At 41.4% G+C, this 16,590-nt stretch overlaps 1 protein-coding gene across 1 annotated transcript in view; it reads right to left on the bottom strand.

Annotated features, from left to right (window-relative positions):
- The window catches only part of klf7b (Kruppel-like factor 7b), a 99,812-nt gene that overhangs the window by 14,914 nt on the left and 68,308 nt on the right, over nucleotides 1-16,590 (bottom strand). The window lies entirely within an intron of this gene.

The following is a 16,590-nucleotide window of genomic DNA, read 5'->3' as shown; positions in this document are numbered from 1 at the left end:
ACATGGTGAAATCTACATCCAGGACGAAATGTACACAGCTGTAAATTTGTCCACCATGGTACCAGTTTGCCGCTAGCTAATCATAGCTAACTTGTCTGTCGATTATTCAGCCTGTGACATAATAGGTGAACTGGAAAAAGGTCCAACAGGCTGAGAGGGGCATATCACCACCTATCGTAGCGGAGTCAGACATTCTTTGGTTAATTAATTGATTCCCCTCCCGTGCTTGTACACTGGGACGAGGACAGCAGTCCAATTAAATGTCCTAGTCAAGCTATACTCGTAGCTCAACTTAACTGTGCATGTTAACGTACTGAGTGACTAACGGCATGGACAAATGCAAGTATAACACTGAATATATTACACTGTGTGGACCGTTTACTAATGACTATAGATGGATCCCATGGCTGGACCAGTTGGGAACCACTGCACTTAAGAAAACATACTTATCCCATTACATTCCATTTATGCCAATATATCACTTTAATCCTACACTCTGAACCTTTACATTACCAGATATACAGCAGAGTTATTATAACAGAGCTGGATTATTTATCACACTGCTGCTGCAAAAAATGAGTTTCTCATACACAACTGCAGTCTAAATTTTTCATTTTTCACTGAGTTCAACCCCCTGCTGTTCAGAGTTTTTCTGAGTCTTTCACAGCCAACCTTGAAAGGTTTCTCTTCTGGCATGACCCTGTTTGTGTGTGTGTAGCTGGTGTGTTTCATTTTATTTTGGGAATATCCAAATTTATTCATTTTGGTTTAAAAGCCAGAGGACTGAGAGCGGTTCTGGGTTATAAGAAAGGTGCTACACTGGTGTGACACAGTCCAGATGGTCCAGTTTGCAGTGCTGCTTATCAGACACCAAAACACTGCTCATAGGTTTATAATCAAAAATTTTACAACTCTGAAAAGTTGTTCCAGCAGCAGCAACATCATTTTATCCTCTGCCTGGACAATTAAACAGAGGGATTATGCCAAAATGTGCACATATTTGATTGGCCACAGCTGTGTGTTGCTGGATGATGTTGTATTGCTTTGTGGCAAAGGATGAACCAGGTTTGACCCTGCATTTTTTTTTTTTTTTTTTTTCAGAGTCAGGACTCCCACTACCTCAACACAGCAGGCTCATTTAAATAAACAGGGAGGGATGTTTTTGACAATATTAAAAAAAACAACCAAATAAACTCAATTCAATTGAGTTCAAATATAACACTGATGAAGAGGAAACACTTTAAAACACAGGCTTTCTCCGCTGCACACTCTCAAACTGGCCGTACCTAACTGCAGACCCCTAGTGTGTGTGTGTGACTCTGTGTTGTGTGTGAACTGGGGGGTGGTAACTATAATTGGGGTCTTAATGACTCTTAATGGGGAGTACTACAGCAGCTTACAGTCAGTTAGCCAGATGTCCTAGCAGCCCCTCCACTCCCATCACAGCACACACCAATCTTCTTAAGGAGACAAACACAAACACACACTGCTCCAAAACAAAGTGCAACTAATGTGAAACACTGAAGCACAATGTGTGTGCGCAAGACAGTTTTTTTTAAAATCAGGATTTGACAGAGAAACTATTTTATTGAAGTATAACCTGGTTTCAGATCTCTGCATTGCAACCAACGTCTTGTTTTTGTCAATGATTTAAACAGGTCTGGTGTTGTGCTTATTAAGGATTGTTTCCATGGGGACGAAAAGTGTCCTGACTGCGCTTCCCCCAAAGAATACACCAATTGAAACCAAAAGAACAAGAGCAGTTATCATGTTGTAATTATGTGAATAGTGTGGTTGGATACTTAGCGCTCCATTTCTGCTATGACTGATTAATTTAAAAACGTATCTGTTTTATCAAAATCACTTTATTTAGAGAAAAAAAAATCATGTTACTTGGCAGTGGACATTGGAAAGTGTAAATTATAAGGTTTCTAATATTTTTTTTCATGCTTTCAAGCTCCTGGAGATATTATTCTCAATAAATGACATATTTATCAAAATTCTGACGAGGTCCATCGGCAAATCGTACACAAAGAACTGTGGGTACTTCATGCCCACTGTAGATACACACATTCATCCTTGAAAATTCTCTAAAGGAAGGACTCTGTCAGCAGTAGAATCTGAAGGATCCTTGACATTGGAACAGTCCTCCGACAGCATTCAATGATGTAGCCTCCTTCAAATTCAGCCGTTAAGGATCCTTCCTTGATTTTGAGAAGCACCTGAAGTGTATGAGCTGAAGTGTGGGTGAGCACTTCAGTTTTCCAGAAAACAGGAGTTTAGTTGAGGGGCGTTGGAGGATGCCGGCAAAAGTCCAACAATGTTTGCCACAAGTTGGGGTGGCTGTGGCTCAGGAGATAAAGAAAGTTTTCCTCCATCAGAAAAATCTGTGGTTTGATTCCCGGCTCATCAAGTTGGCATGTGGAAGTATCTGAACTCCAAAGTGCTCAATGGCTGTGCCATCGATGAGTGTTTCTGAATGTCTAACTGAGTAGGTCGCACCTTGTATGATGTCCTTGGCCAGCACTGTGTGAATGTGTGAATATGACTCTTTAATATAAAAGTGTTTTGAGTGGTCCAAAGACTTGAAGGACGCTATACAAGTGCAAGTCCATTCACTAAATTTGAGAGCAAGGCTGATAAAATGAGGTAGTGTTCAAAGGCCCGTCGAGTTTCTAACCTCTAGCCTACAACCATGTAAAATGTCGTAGGCTAATAACGTTAGCATCTTATATTTGTTTGGAAAACGTGTTTAGTATAAGACAGTTGTTTTGTCAGTGAATCTTGTGAGCTGTAATGGAGCCGAATTCTGTAAGGTTACCTTTGTTAAATGTTGCTGTTGTCCCTGGCTTCATATGAATAGAGAAAAAGTCCACTAGCCACTAAGCTAATTTATACAATGTAAAATCCCATAGGCTTGTGCTAAAATCATTAGCATGTTGTATTTGTGGGGAAAATGTGTCCAGATAAAGACAAGTGTTTGTCTGTGAATGCTGCGAGTTATAGTGAAGCTGATTTGTGTACTTGTGTTTGAAACTGTCTCTATTAAGCCATGTTTAATGTGTGTTTAATGTGTGTTTTGAATCAAATAAACTTTACAGCACTTCACAGAAACCTCCACCGTTGACCGGTGTTTTGGAGGTGTAACTGCAGACACATCATTGTACAAGTATAAATGCTCACAACAGCGTAGACCATGTGCAAGAGCTGACACTCAAGTATAAATCCACCTCAAGTCCTCAATTATAACAGGGCCCAACTTCTCCACCACATGCCAACTTTTCTGAACTTTAATTGCCTTAATGCACCACCTTGAATCATCATGTCTGAATAACAGAGGCTGCAGGAAGTACACCTTCACATGAACTAATATCTGAGGTGCAGAGCAGCCCTGACAGCGAGGTGATGCAACGACAAGTAAAAGATGATGTGCCACAGGAACATCCAACTGTGAATGATGCCCTCTTCCCCTTTATTTCCCCCCAGTTCCTGTGTCTCTTTGATCGGAGTCGTCTTTCATCCACAGACACAACGTGACTGCAAGGTGACGCAGGACTAAATGAATTCCAGATCATGAGCCGCGCTGCTCCTGGATTTGCATATTCAAATTCTCCAGTCAAATCTCGTACAGTCAGTTGCTAATTTCCACAACAGGGATCTGGGTTTGGTTGCTCTCTCTCACCATTGTGTGTTTTTGGAGGCAGTCAAGTCAATTTTATTTATATAGGCCAGTATTACAAATCACAAATTTGCCTCAGGGAGAGACAGGCCTTCCTCTGCCACCTCAACTACAGTTTGTGATTTGTTAGGGGACAAGACCAAATATCAAGTTTCCTCTCTCTCTCTCAGATAACCTGTTTCACAGCTTTTGTAATTAATTGGATTTTGTCATTGAGGGTTGCTTTCATTTCTCTTTATGAAAAAGTGAAACAGTCTCTTGGGGATTTATCTACCACTGTTCACAAAGTTTGTTCAGAGTTCTCAGCGAGTATTGCTACATATGTGACAAAGTTCTATAAGCCTTTATCAAGCCGTAACATTAGTTAGGGATTGGTACAATTAATTGAAATGATGAACAACAGTAACAGGAGAGTTGTTGGTGCTTTTTTAATGATGTGATCGAGGGATGTCAGTTGTGGTTAATCTTTCTTTTGATAGCCTGTCACCCATTAACTGGTAACCAGCTAAGCAATTAATCTTTCAGAAAAACAAACAAACAAACAAAACAAAACCTTGAAAAAAAAAAAGCAAAATAAGAGGTGCTTCTCATTAGTCAAGCGCTCCATTGACTCAGTGAGCTTTGGTGCCACATTGCGAAGTGCTATCCATTTAGAGGTGGTGAAATTTTAATATTGACGTTGTAAATGTCTTCCCTTTTATCTTACTTTCTGTTGGCTTTATTGAAAGACAGCCGGCTAGCCACCTTAACATGCAAACACATAGTGCCCACTGTTCACCGTCTGGTCTCCATGAGTTAGCTAACATTAGCCTTGACCACTCCGCAAGTTCTGCATATTCAGCAATGACCACTAGTAACGCCATCTCGACGCATGTTGGTGGGATGGAAACATGGTGGCCACCCACCAGTTTCCCCCCAGGTAGCCCGATATGTAAGCAGCTTCATTTTTGAGCCGCAAAAACCTTTTGCCGTTGTTAACCATATTCGTTTGCCCTCAAAGTTAAGCCGATTACGAGTTAACCTTTGACATCCCTACCTGATTTTGTCACACTGTCACAGTGTACTATCTGAAGCACTTTATACTTTCTTTTGCAGGTTTTTTTATTTTGATGAACAGTGAGGATTTGAGACCTCTCCCAATTTTGTGAAGCCTGGCATGACACCGCTGATACTCAGACAGAACTGTCAGTTGTTGGGTTGCATTGTGGGTAAAAAGGTGCTAGGTTTTGACAGTGAGGAAGAATGCCTGTAATAAAAAAGACAATGTCCCTGCAATGTTGTGGCATCATTATCAGTTTTTAAAACTCTCCATCATGTGTCTGACAGCAATTTAAAGGAGCAAAGCTAAATTGGTAGAGTACTCATTTACTGTATGAAAGCCTCATTGTAGACTGCAGAAGCCTTCAGCATTGTTACAAAGGGTTGTGAGTTTGACTGCCGATGAGGTGCATCAGCTGCAGTTATGAGGTCTTTATATCAGCTCCCGATAACAAGTGAAGAAATCTTATGACCCTCACAGCCACAAGGTGTAAAGACTGAGAAGTATTAGAGAGCAGATACGAGTGAGTCATATGAGGTTTCTCCGCAGGACGGCTGTGCCTTCAGGAAGTCCTCGTTATTGAGTCAATACTACTTCACATTAAGAAGGAAACAGTTGAGGTGGTTCAGCCACCATTGCCTCATTTTCATTGCATGGTTCAACTTGACTTGACACAACTTACTTTCAGGGCCTTTTCTCTATTTTCTTTTCAAGTACAGATTTTACCTCCTCAGTGTATGCTGGATTCTCTGTTGATCACCATAGCAATGCTGAAACTGCTGTGACATCATCTTCATTGCAACACTTACTAAATCCTTCCATCGGCGACCAAACAGAGGAACATCTGCACTCTGTCAGTGGTACAGCTACGCTATTTTTTTGTTAGTGTTTTAAATCTGGGTCAAGAAAAACAAACTGCAGTCGCTATCGATGAAAGTTGTTTCCCATTTCAAGCAAGTGACGATTCTCTCTTAACTCCACCTTTAAGGATCGGTTCAGCTCGCTTGAAACCTCAACCAAGGTGGCACCAAAATAAGTACCAGGTACTATCCACAACTTTTGCCATGGAAAACCAGGAAAGACTGAGTCAAGTTGAGTAGAGCCGTGCCGTAGTATGCAGTGTAAATGTGGCATGAGTGAGGCTGCATCCCTTTGGAGGAAAAGGACCGACTTGGTGGGGGTGAGCTGGATAGACTTTATCTAGCAGCATGCACCAGATACCCAAGGAAGAGGTTGCTTGCAGAAAGCTCTACAGTAAATGCAGATACCAGTGTAACGATGGTAAGTCAATATCGACTGATAGTGTTGACCTGCTGACTGGTTATTGGTTGGACTCTAATGGTCAAGATTCAAGATTTAAGCCCTGTTTCCACCAAACACTTTCGGGATGGTACCTTCGGAACCGAAAGTAACCCTTCAGACATGGTACCTAGACACTTCCATTTTCACTGTAAACAGTTCTCTTAAATGTGACATTACAAGTTAATGTTCCACCTTAGAAGTTGCCGGCAGTTGCCAACAACAGCTGCTGCAAGAGGCAGCAAAACATCCTTTCATTTTATAGTTACAGTTTAGCAATGAAATTCTCCACAGTATGAACAGTGGTTACATGAGCCTCAAAACCAGACACAACTCAGCCCTGAGCAGAGTGACCGTCTTTACTGACCAATCAGACTGCAGTGTTCACAGCTCCACCTTTTAGTACCAGATCTGTGTGCTAGGTACCCCAACAGAGGGGGGACCAAACATGGGGACGGTACAGAACAGTTCCATTGGTACCATCCACAACTTTTAGCAGTGGAATCAAAGAAAAAGCATACCGAACTGAACCGTACCGTACTGCTTGGTGGAAACAGGGCTTTAGTTTTTACTCCTTCATTTTTGTTATTTCTAATTATGCTGGAGGAGACCAAAACAGATACAAGCAGTACAAGAATGTTCCCAGTTACACTTCTTTTGGTCAAAAACAGGCACTCTACACATATTTACTCTTGAAGGTACCAAAGGAAGTCCTCTTTTTCGTCCAGGCCAATAATCCTCTGGTACAGCTGTGAAAGACGTGTGATTCTACAACAGATTTACTTCTAGTTCTGTAAAGAAGCAGAAAATCCTCCACAGTGAATCTTCAGCAGCAGTATCTGAATGTGTGAATCCTCCTACTCACTCCACAGAGTCCTCCTCGCTCAGGACTGAATACAGGACCAATATTTTCAACATACAATAGCAAACCACTTGGCAGGTTATCCTGTTGGAGAAATGCTACACTTTCAACCTGCATGTGTGTGTGTGTGTGTGTGTGTGTGTGTGATATGGGGTATGAGTGGGGGCCGCAGGTGCCAGACAGGCGGCCGTTTCACACCCGTCTTCTGTAATTGGCCAGAGCACCCCATCTTCCTTCAATAGGACCCCCCTCAAACACACACACATACATGCTATAACGCACACACACACAGTTGGAGGAATGAAGCAAGGCCAGCTCGGGCCTGACGCCACAGCAACCATGACGCCAGCCAATTATAGCACGGCAAGGCAAGGATGCGTGATAAAGTCACCTAGCAACTGAGAGAAAGAGAGAAAGGGGGGTGGGCGAGGGAGAGAGGGAGAGGGAGAGAGAGATTAACAGGCATGGACAATCAACCAGCCACCAACCAATTATGGAAGAGTGTGATGCAGTTGCTTGGCAACCCAAACTGAATGAGCAAGTGGGAGAGTGAGAGAGAGCAGGTTGGAGGTTGGATTCAGTGGGTGTAGAGTATGGAGGTATATATGTGAGTGGAGGTCTGGGGTTACAGCGGGGTTTTCCTGAATCCACATGAGCCTGTGCTGCTACCTGCTGCGGGTGGAGGTGGGGGAGGGGAGGGGGTTAAGGTCTTGGGAAGTCAGACTCAAGCTGGAGTGTTTTTTGTTTTATGTATTAACCCATTAACTAACATAATTATCAGTGTTGGGCAGTAACGCCTTATAGTAATAATATTACTTTTTCCAGTGACAAGTAGTATAACTAATTACTAATGAAATTTCAGTAATACTATTACAGTTACTCATAAACCAAACAACTTGTTACATTACAGCTAGCCATTCTGCAAACCATGTGGGAATTTTTGTATGTACTTCTTAGGGCTGCCCCCTAATAGTCGACCAAACATTAGTCAGCCAGACGGGTCATTGGTCTCTTAGTCGCAGAAAACAAAACGAAACAACACAGAACAAAAAGACAACAAACAAATGTGAAACTCTATTAGGAGCTGTGCTTTGTCAAAATAAATCAAAACCTTTATGACTGGACCATGTGGGGATTGAATTTGAAAGGACAGACACAGGAAGTGGCCACACTCAGCAGTAGTGTTGCATGGTATACCGGTACTAAAATAGTACCGCGGTACTAGAGTATTCTAAACGGTACTATACTGCATTTGGAAAATACCGGTACTTTTTAAATTGATTCAATTCATTAATTTATTTAATTCATTTATGCACACAAACGCCTTCCTTGTTCCTATTGGAGCACATATTCACAAGTGGTGTGTATGACAACACCTGTATCAACATTCGCAGCTGGTGCATGTGAAAAAAGACAAGAGAAAGTCTGCCTCGCAAAGGGAGACAACACGAGACAACACAAACTTGGTGAAACATTTGAGCAACCAAACGGTGATGTGAAGGTGAAGGACGAACCCAAGGTGATATGTAAACTCATCTTCATTGGTCGACTACAAACATGACGTATCATCTGAAACATGGAAGTAGCTACATGCCCATTAGCCCTTAAACGGTGTTACGTTTTGACAGGGTATTATGTGTGTGACCCACTGCCAGGAGATTTAAAAAGCAGCTGATAGCAGTTAGCAGCTAACTCAAAGAAGAACAGTTGTGAAAATGTTCACAAATTGCTTAAGCAATGACATTCGGGAGCTCCTTACCCTCCAAGCAGAGGACCAGATCAGCCACCAACAGACAGTAAATGATTGCTATTGCCATGTTTTGCCATTGTTATGATTTACACTATGACACTGATGTTATATCTCACACTATGCCATCCCACACTGGGGTAGCATGATGCTGTTCTTGTTTGGTTCTGTCCAGATATATAAAGGCAGCATAAAAGAAGTGACTTCGGAGTGGCCCTATATCACCATCTCTGTGTAAAGACAGCTGATGTTAACCAAGGGGAAGTGGAGGGCCAGCGCTATGTTACCACAATCCGTTAACTGCCCGTAATCGCCATATGAGAGCAGTGCACTGTAGCAGCGTTTAGCTAGCCAATAGGTTTCACACATGGGACTCATATGCAGTAATATGCACACGTGGCCGGAACATCTACCACAACAGGTAGCGCCATAAATTTGTCATAATTATAATGTGGTACAGAGCTCCTCTATGGTTTAGGGATGACTGGTAGCCATATTCAATGGTAGAATAAAGTGAAACAAACCACTATATGAATCACTCATGACTTCCAACAGGTACAAATTTTTGTTTGCAAACATTAAATGTCAGAGGGTGCATTTAAATGTCAACCAACACTGTGAACTGTCAGAGGTTATAACTGCTGCTCGAAAACATTGACAAGCTTATGGTCTTTTAAAATGTCCTGTTATAACAATTAGCTGATGGTTTAAATTTGGATGTGTGGCCGACTGAGGGTTTTTGAGCATGTTACTCCAATCAAGTTCAGACATTCGCTCTTCATGTTTATGGGGAAATTCTTTTCTAGACATTAGTGTTGTCACGATACCAAAATCTTTGTTTCGGTACCGATACCAATATCAATTTCGATACTTTTCAATACTTTTCGGTACTATTCCTAAGGAAAAGTCCTTTTTGATACAAACCTTTAGAACAATAAATAGTAGGGGTGTAACGGTACCAAAAAATCATGGTTCGGTAAGTACCTCGATACGGACGTCACCGTTTGGTTGCTCAAATGTTTCACCAAGTTTGTGTTGTCTCGTGTTGTCTCCCTTTGCGAGGCAGACTTTCTCTTGTCTTTTTTCACATGCGCCAGCTGCGAATGTTGATACAGGTGTTGTCATACACACCACTTGTGAATATGTGCTCCAATAGGAACAAGGAAGGCGTTTGTGTGCATAAATGAATTAAATAGATTAATGAATTGAATCAATTTAAAAAGTACCGGTATTTTCCAAATGCAGTATAGTACCGTTTGGAATACTCTAGTACCGCGGTACTATTTTAGTACCGGTATACCGTGCAACACTACTAGACATGTTTTTAGTGTGTGGTGTAGTTTTATGATCTATTTGTAAGAAAGCTGCTTTATTGTTTCATTTATGAGATTCTGTTTTTATGTCATTTTGCACTGAAACATGTTAGAAAAACGACTTTTAATAAAAAATATTTGCATTTACACATAATGGGGTCTCTTAGAGTAGCCTAAAACTATTGGGATTGTATTGAACCATCAACTTTATATTGTGTACTGTCACACTATTTTTTCCCCCACTTTGTCTGGAAATGTTAGAACTGCCATTCAACCTGTGTGTTAACCAGACAGCTTAGGAGTTGTTGGAAGGTGTATTTCTTCGCTGATGGAGCGAAGCTTGCAGTTTCCACCCTGCCTGTCTGTCTCGGTGCTTCGCTATTCTAAACATGTCTCTGTTTTAATTCTGTAAATGGAAGCACATCATCATCTGACAGCAGCTACAGTGTATTTGAGCTCACCCACATCCAAATATTGAATCAGGTACAATTTGCAACTGGAGAAAAAGGTGCCTGCACACTGGGTTGATGTCTTTTTCATTAAGTAGAGCTAAGACAAACACTCTCACACTCCTTCCAGAACTGCTCTGCTATCTCGGGTGCCAAGTATGCGGTTAAGTATATTGTTTTGGACTGCAGCTTGAATAACAAGGAGGATACAATTATAAGCCAAGCAGTGTTTTTAAAGATAAAATCAGATCGGAGAGAGTGAAAGAAAAAACAACAGGAGACTGAAAAAACCCTGGCTCCGACTCAGAACAGCTCTGCCTGGGTACTTTAGAGATTTACTGAATTAATTTGTACATCTATTAATGTTACAACTTTCCCTAATTGAGCGTTTTCATATAAGAAAATAAACTTCCCATCATAGCTGCGGCTCAGAGAAATCGTTTTGGAAATGAACAGAGGAGTATTATTACCAACATTATGTGGGATTGCAGCGCATGTACAGTAAACTCCTGACAGAGCTCACTATAATGATGTTTCTAATGGCCTCTGGTGTGCACTATGTGACAGTAAGTGCATTGACGCTGTGCAGGCTTTCTGCAGTTGCTCCTCCCTGTAGTCTCTGCTACGTTAATCCCTCCCTACATGTATGTTCAATGATTTATGGTCATAATAACCCAAAAAGAGGATTAAGCTAATTAAACCACAGTGCTGCGCTTGTAGTGAACACATCGGGAGGGAATACACCGCCCCCACAATTATACCACACACACACACACACACACACACACACACACACACTGATGAAGCTGCAGTGTCTCCAGGGTGTCTTTTTTTTCTCAGTAAATGATTCTGCCTTTAAAAGCTCATCGTTGGTTAGCATGACTCGACTGTAGAATCATCAGAAGATTAAAGATACTGCAGCTAGCGGCCAGGCTACCAGAAGGCTACCTTCTCCATTCTGGATTAGCTATAATAAAGCTACAGCTGTGGGTCCCCCCGGCGATGCTAGGTGCTGCCCTGGAAATGTAATGCTACACTTGGTCGCTGGGATCATATAAGCCTGTAACACGCTGGATTAATGATGCCAAGGTTGCCAGTATTAATACAGTAGCAGGTCTGCAGGCTATGTACTGTAATCCTGATGAACACCAAGGAAACTGCTGGATGATGACAACTGGAGGCCATGAACCATTCCAGATACTGTAAATGACGCTGCGGTAAAAGCTAAAGTTGAATAATGCTAGCTTCAGGTGGTGCAAGTCTGCACAGGCCTCATGCTGCAGATAAGTGATGGACTCAGCCTCAGTTACTCAGGCTAAAGGATGTTCAATCCAGAGAGAATTTTGACTTGAAAGCAGATGAAAGGATTTATAAGAATGTACGAATCTGTGGTACACTAGTTCCTGTCACTTTAAAGTGGAAACAGACAACTTTCCAACTCATCCCCCCCCCCAGCATTTCCATGTGGTATTATTTTTGATGCCTCTGTCACAAAGACAACTAAATTGCTTTCTGTTTCCCTCACAGCCTAACAACTAGCAACAACACAGGACACACTGCATTTTGTTTTCCACAGTTGTTGTCCCGTCTGCTATTTCCGCTATTGTGGATATCAACCGCACAGGGGTCGGCAACCTTTACTACTACAAGAGACATTTTTGGTCAAAAAAACAGAAAAAAAAATCTGTATGGAACCGCAAAGCATATTTGAGCCTTATAATGAAGGTATCTAAATTAGCCTGTCAACATTACTAATAGCTCCAAACGAGCATTCATTAATATCTTTTACCACTAGGTGGCTCCTCTGCAGTGAGCTATTTGTGATTATTTGCTACTTTAACTTTACAGCGTTAGTGGTAAAAGCAAACAACTGTCTGCTCATTATTAAATTTCCTTTTTTTGGATTTGGGATCCATAGTTATCCTCACGAATAGGACTCAAGACGAGCCCCCACCACTGAGGTTTGCCAAAATTTTGAGGGAAAGGCGCCAGGTCGTAGATATATGACACACATTTTAGTTGAAGAAATGTTATAACATTTTAAAACTGGGGTACAAGCTACACATGTTTACAATTGGAGAATGACGAGGATTGGGGGTGGGGTTAAACAAGCATGTTGCTTCTTCCTGCTCCTTTTCGGACATGAAATGTTAATTTATGTTTGTCACTGTAAGTCTGTTCATGATTTATTGTTTGTCTTTGTTTGGTTGTTGTTTTTTTCCTACAATATATTCTATTTTATTATTACTTTTTTAAATGTTCAAAATCAATCAATCAAATCAAATCAACAACATGGGTTGACAAACCCATAGGGAGCCACTGTAGAGGAGATAAAGTGCCACAGGCTGCCCCTGAGCTAGCACTACCTCCAATAGATGATGTCATGCACTTATTTGCATATTGGTGACATCAAATGACGTTGCAAAATTAGATTCAATGCAATCTGGAAATCCACTGTTAAAAAAAAAAACAAACACTTTTTTTTCTCCTTCCTTTACCTCTGGAGGCACAGCCCGGAGTTTTTCGACTAACGGCAGTGCAGGGGCCTCGGCGATCGCTCACGCCCTTCACTTTCGGTGGTGCCCCCAGGGAATCGCTGTGTTGTTTACAAATACTTCGGGTAGAAAACCAGCAGAGTTTAGCTATATATCACATTTTTCACGCCACTATATCACCGTGTAGACTAATCTGATGTTTGTAAAGTCTATAAACACAATAACTGAACAAACGTTACTATTTCTGTGTGCACGTTNGCCTCCTGTTGTCGGATACGACATGAAACTACTCCAGTTAGCTCAATCATGTTGTAACTAAGACATCCGCTGGAAAAAAAAAAAAAATTCACGTTGACGAGATGGCATTTTGGGTGGAGCGGTCGCTATGGACATTTACTGGGGACACCTGCACGTCTCGGCCACGCCCCCTCCATTGTGATTGACTTCGTTCATCGTTCAAACTCAAAGCCCTGCCCTCCCCACCTCTCTAGTCGTCTTTCACACAGGGCTGCCGACAGATTCTACAATGTAAATTGCAGAATCTGTCTTGAGAGATTAGATTCAATGGAAAAATCTTTAACAAAACATTTGAATGGAATGAAAGCTTTCTCTAATTCAGAGAGAGGCAGCGTGACCATAGAAACTCACTACAGCTGAACTCAAATACTGACACTTTGTCACGCCCCTCACCATGTGATGTTGATGTGAAAGTCAGGCTTTAGTGTCTTTATGAGATGCAGCGACTTTCTCCAGTGTAAACCCATCCTTAGCTGCTTGACACTGAAAGCAAATGGTGTAGGATAAAAAGCGAGAAAGTCCACATAGGGTGGGATGGAGTGGAGAGGGATGGGTCAAACAAAACTGTACTTTCATCCAGGAGACAGCTGTTTGTGTCTCATGTGAAACCAAAAGTCTATGCTATTTTACCGTAATGTTACTTAATTTATGTTCAGTCATTGTGCACCAATGTCTCTAATGTGATGTATTTATGTAACCCAAAACATGATCTTTTCTCTAAACCTAAGTATTTTTGTTGTCTGATCCTAACTGCAACTGTCCCTGACAACACTGACGTTGTGTTGCGTTGTGTTTCAGCTGTGTGTCACACAGAGACACTTAAGGGTGCCTTGTGCCTCGTTATCAGATGCAGAGGGGCATGAAAAAGCATCAGCATTTAACAACCTGGGAATGAGAACGGGCTGAAATAGCTTACAATATTTGGTAACTGAGGATAGTCACCAAGGAAAAAAAGTACTTTGCTCAATATGAATAATTACTAAATACATTTTTAGACAATTATAATTCTAATTTAATTGTGTTTCCTGTGATTTTTAGCACTGAATGCGGTCTTTGGTTACTACCTTTAAACACAGACTGAATCATAAAGTCATTTGCAGACAGACAACAGCACTGCCTGAAGAAACAGGCCCTTCATTGATTTCAATCAGACCACTGTAGTGACACAGTCGGTGCTGACACAGCAGGCTCCAGCTACCTAACAATAAAGTCAAACCCGTCTTAACTTTTGCCTAATACAAGGAGACTTTTACAAAGCAATTCATTATTAGGCACGGCAACATAGATTATTTTGTGAAAGTAGGTGCTGTAATTTTACTGTTAACCTGCAAATCAACTCCACAAATGATAAAGAGATTGTCTTATTGTCTCTGTGATTACTTTCCTTAGTTGTGAAATCCTTTCTTATTATATTGTAAAACGCTGGGTAGTGTTCTGATGTTGGATTATCCTTCAAACTCGGATCTGTTTCTCAACAATACCTCACCTGTACCTGGAAGAATAACCCCATAACTAATGCAGCCCTTTGTGTTTTTTTATGCAGGTCTGTCTTTGGTCTGAAGCCTGTTAAGTCTTTCTTTTTAGTTTTCTTTGAACTCACGTCTACTTTGGTTGGTTTACTGGTGAAATCTGCTCAAAAGCGAGAGCACCTCCTCTCCCAATTCCTTTTAGTGTGTGTTAAACAAGATTGTGGGATTGATTGAAAGGTTTCGTGTCCATGTGTTATAAGTGATAACTTGGTCAGAAAAACACAACAGGCTGTTCCTTATCGAGCAAAGTTCAGGCTGAGTTCAAGCTGCCTAATGCTGTTTAAATCACGAATTTATGATAATCTGAATCAGTCGACTCCATCTTCACTGGTGTCCCTTCATCAGCCCAAAGCCTGTCTCCACATGCTAACACTTTGGAGAGCTCACGGCAAACAGCCCACGGACACATTAGCCTGGTGTGTGTTCTTTCTGAGGTTCACTGGGAGGGCAGCTGTAGTTAGCAGCTTAAGCTGCACGTCTGACCCGGTTGGACACGGCTGAATTACCAATGTCATTTACTACTACCAGTCTATCAATCATCAGGTAATTACTGAGGCAGGGCCTTTTGGCCCTGAGCTGGTATCAAGACTCATAAGGAAATTAATAAATCTGGAGGATCACCTGGGAAGCAGCAGAAGAAGTGGAGAGGTCATAATCTCTCTTTAGAAACTCAAATATCCGATGATTTCTTTGCAGATTTCTCCAGAGGCTCAACCAACTCATAAGGTGAAGTGTCTTTTGGGTTATGGACATGTGCCTTACTCAGATCTCCACATTTAAAATGACTACATCTTGTATAACTACAGTGCTTGCAACTGTTTAAGGACACTGAAATGGAACATAGACTATGAGGTAAAAATGCTGACTTTCAGCTTTCATGTAAGTGTGTTGGCAGTGCAGGAATTTAAATATAGTCCCCTCATTTTGGGGCACAGAAAGTAACTGGAAAAGTTGTGTAAACTTGAATGAGGTCATCATTTTTAATATTTGTTGCCAAGTCTCACAAACATCATCAGACACTTTATCTCCCCAGCTGACACTCTGTCGGGCCTGTACCAGAGCCAGCTTTGCTTCTTGTTTCTTGTTTCAGGGCTCTTTGCCTACAGTTGGGTCTTCAGCAGCAACACATGAAGATCACTTGGATTGAGGTCATGTGTCTCACTCGTACCCTGTTTCCACCAACAGGGAATGGGTTTCGCTCTGGTTTACGCACCTAATTTTGAACCATTTTTAATAAATTGGTTCGGACCCCGAGAAGTTTGTTTCTAGCTGGGAGCAGAACAAACAAACAAAAAAACAAAAAAAGGCATGTTCTTCTTGATCTGAAGTGCAAACAGTGACAACATCAGTGGCCGTTTCATATTCCACAGACTGGAAACAGAGGAGTCTTGCATGTAATAGTCCTTGACGTGTTCTTATCATCAATAGTTGGTCCATACTTGTTTTTAAGATCAAAACAAATATCTGTATCCAATAACCGCTCACAGGTAATCAATGCAATCTGCAATCTTGTTACCACGTCCTCCATTGATGATGCATCCTTGATTACAATAGTTCTGTTTCTGGTGAAACAAGGGCTGGTTTGCTAGGTATAACCAAGGTTCCAAGAATCCTGAATGGTTCAAGAACCAGAGCTAATTTGGTGGAAAAGAGGTCTTTGACAACCAAGAATGGTACAATGTTTGGCAATAAAAACACCTTGGTTGCCATGAGTGTACAGTCAGGTCCATAATTATTTGGACAATGATACAGTTGTCGTCATTTTGGCTCTGTACACCACCACAGTGGGTTTTAAATGAAACAATGAATACCTGCTTAAAGTGCAGACTCTCAGCTTTCATTTAAGGCTTTTTTCAAAAATGTAGTATGAACCGTGTAGGA

This window comes from Epinephelus moara, chromosome 7 (genome assembly GCF_006386435.1).
Source record: "Epinephelus moara isolate mb chromosome 7, YSFRI_EMoa_1.0, whole genome shotgun sequence".
Classification (NCBI taxonomy): Eukaryota; Metazoa; Chordata; class Actinopteri; order Perciformes; family Serranidae; genus Epinephelus; species Epinephelus moara.
Note: the sequence above shows the minus strand (reverse complement) of the source record. Positions and strands in the feature narration are given on the sequence as shown.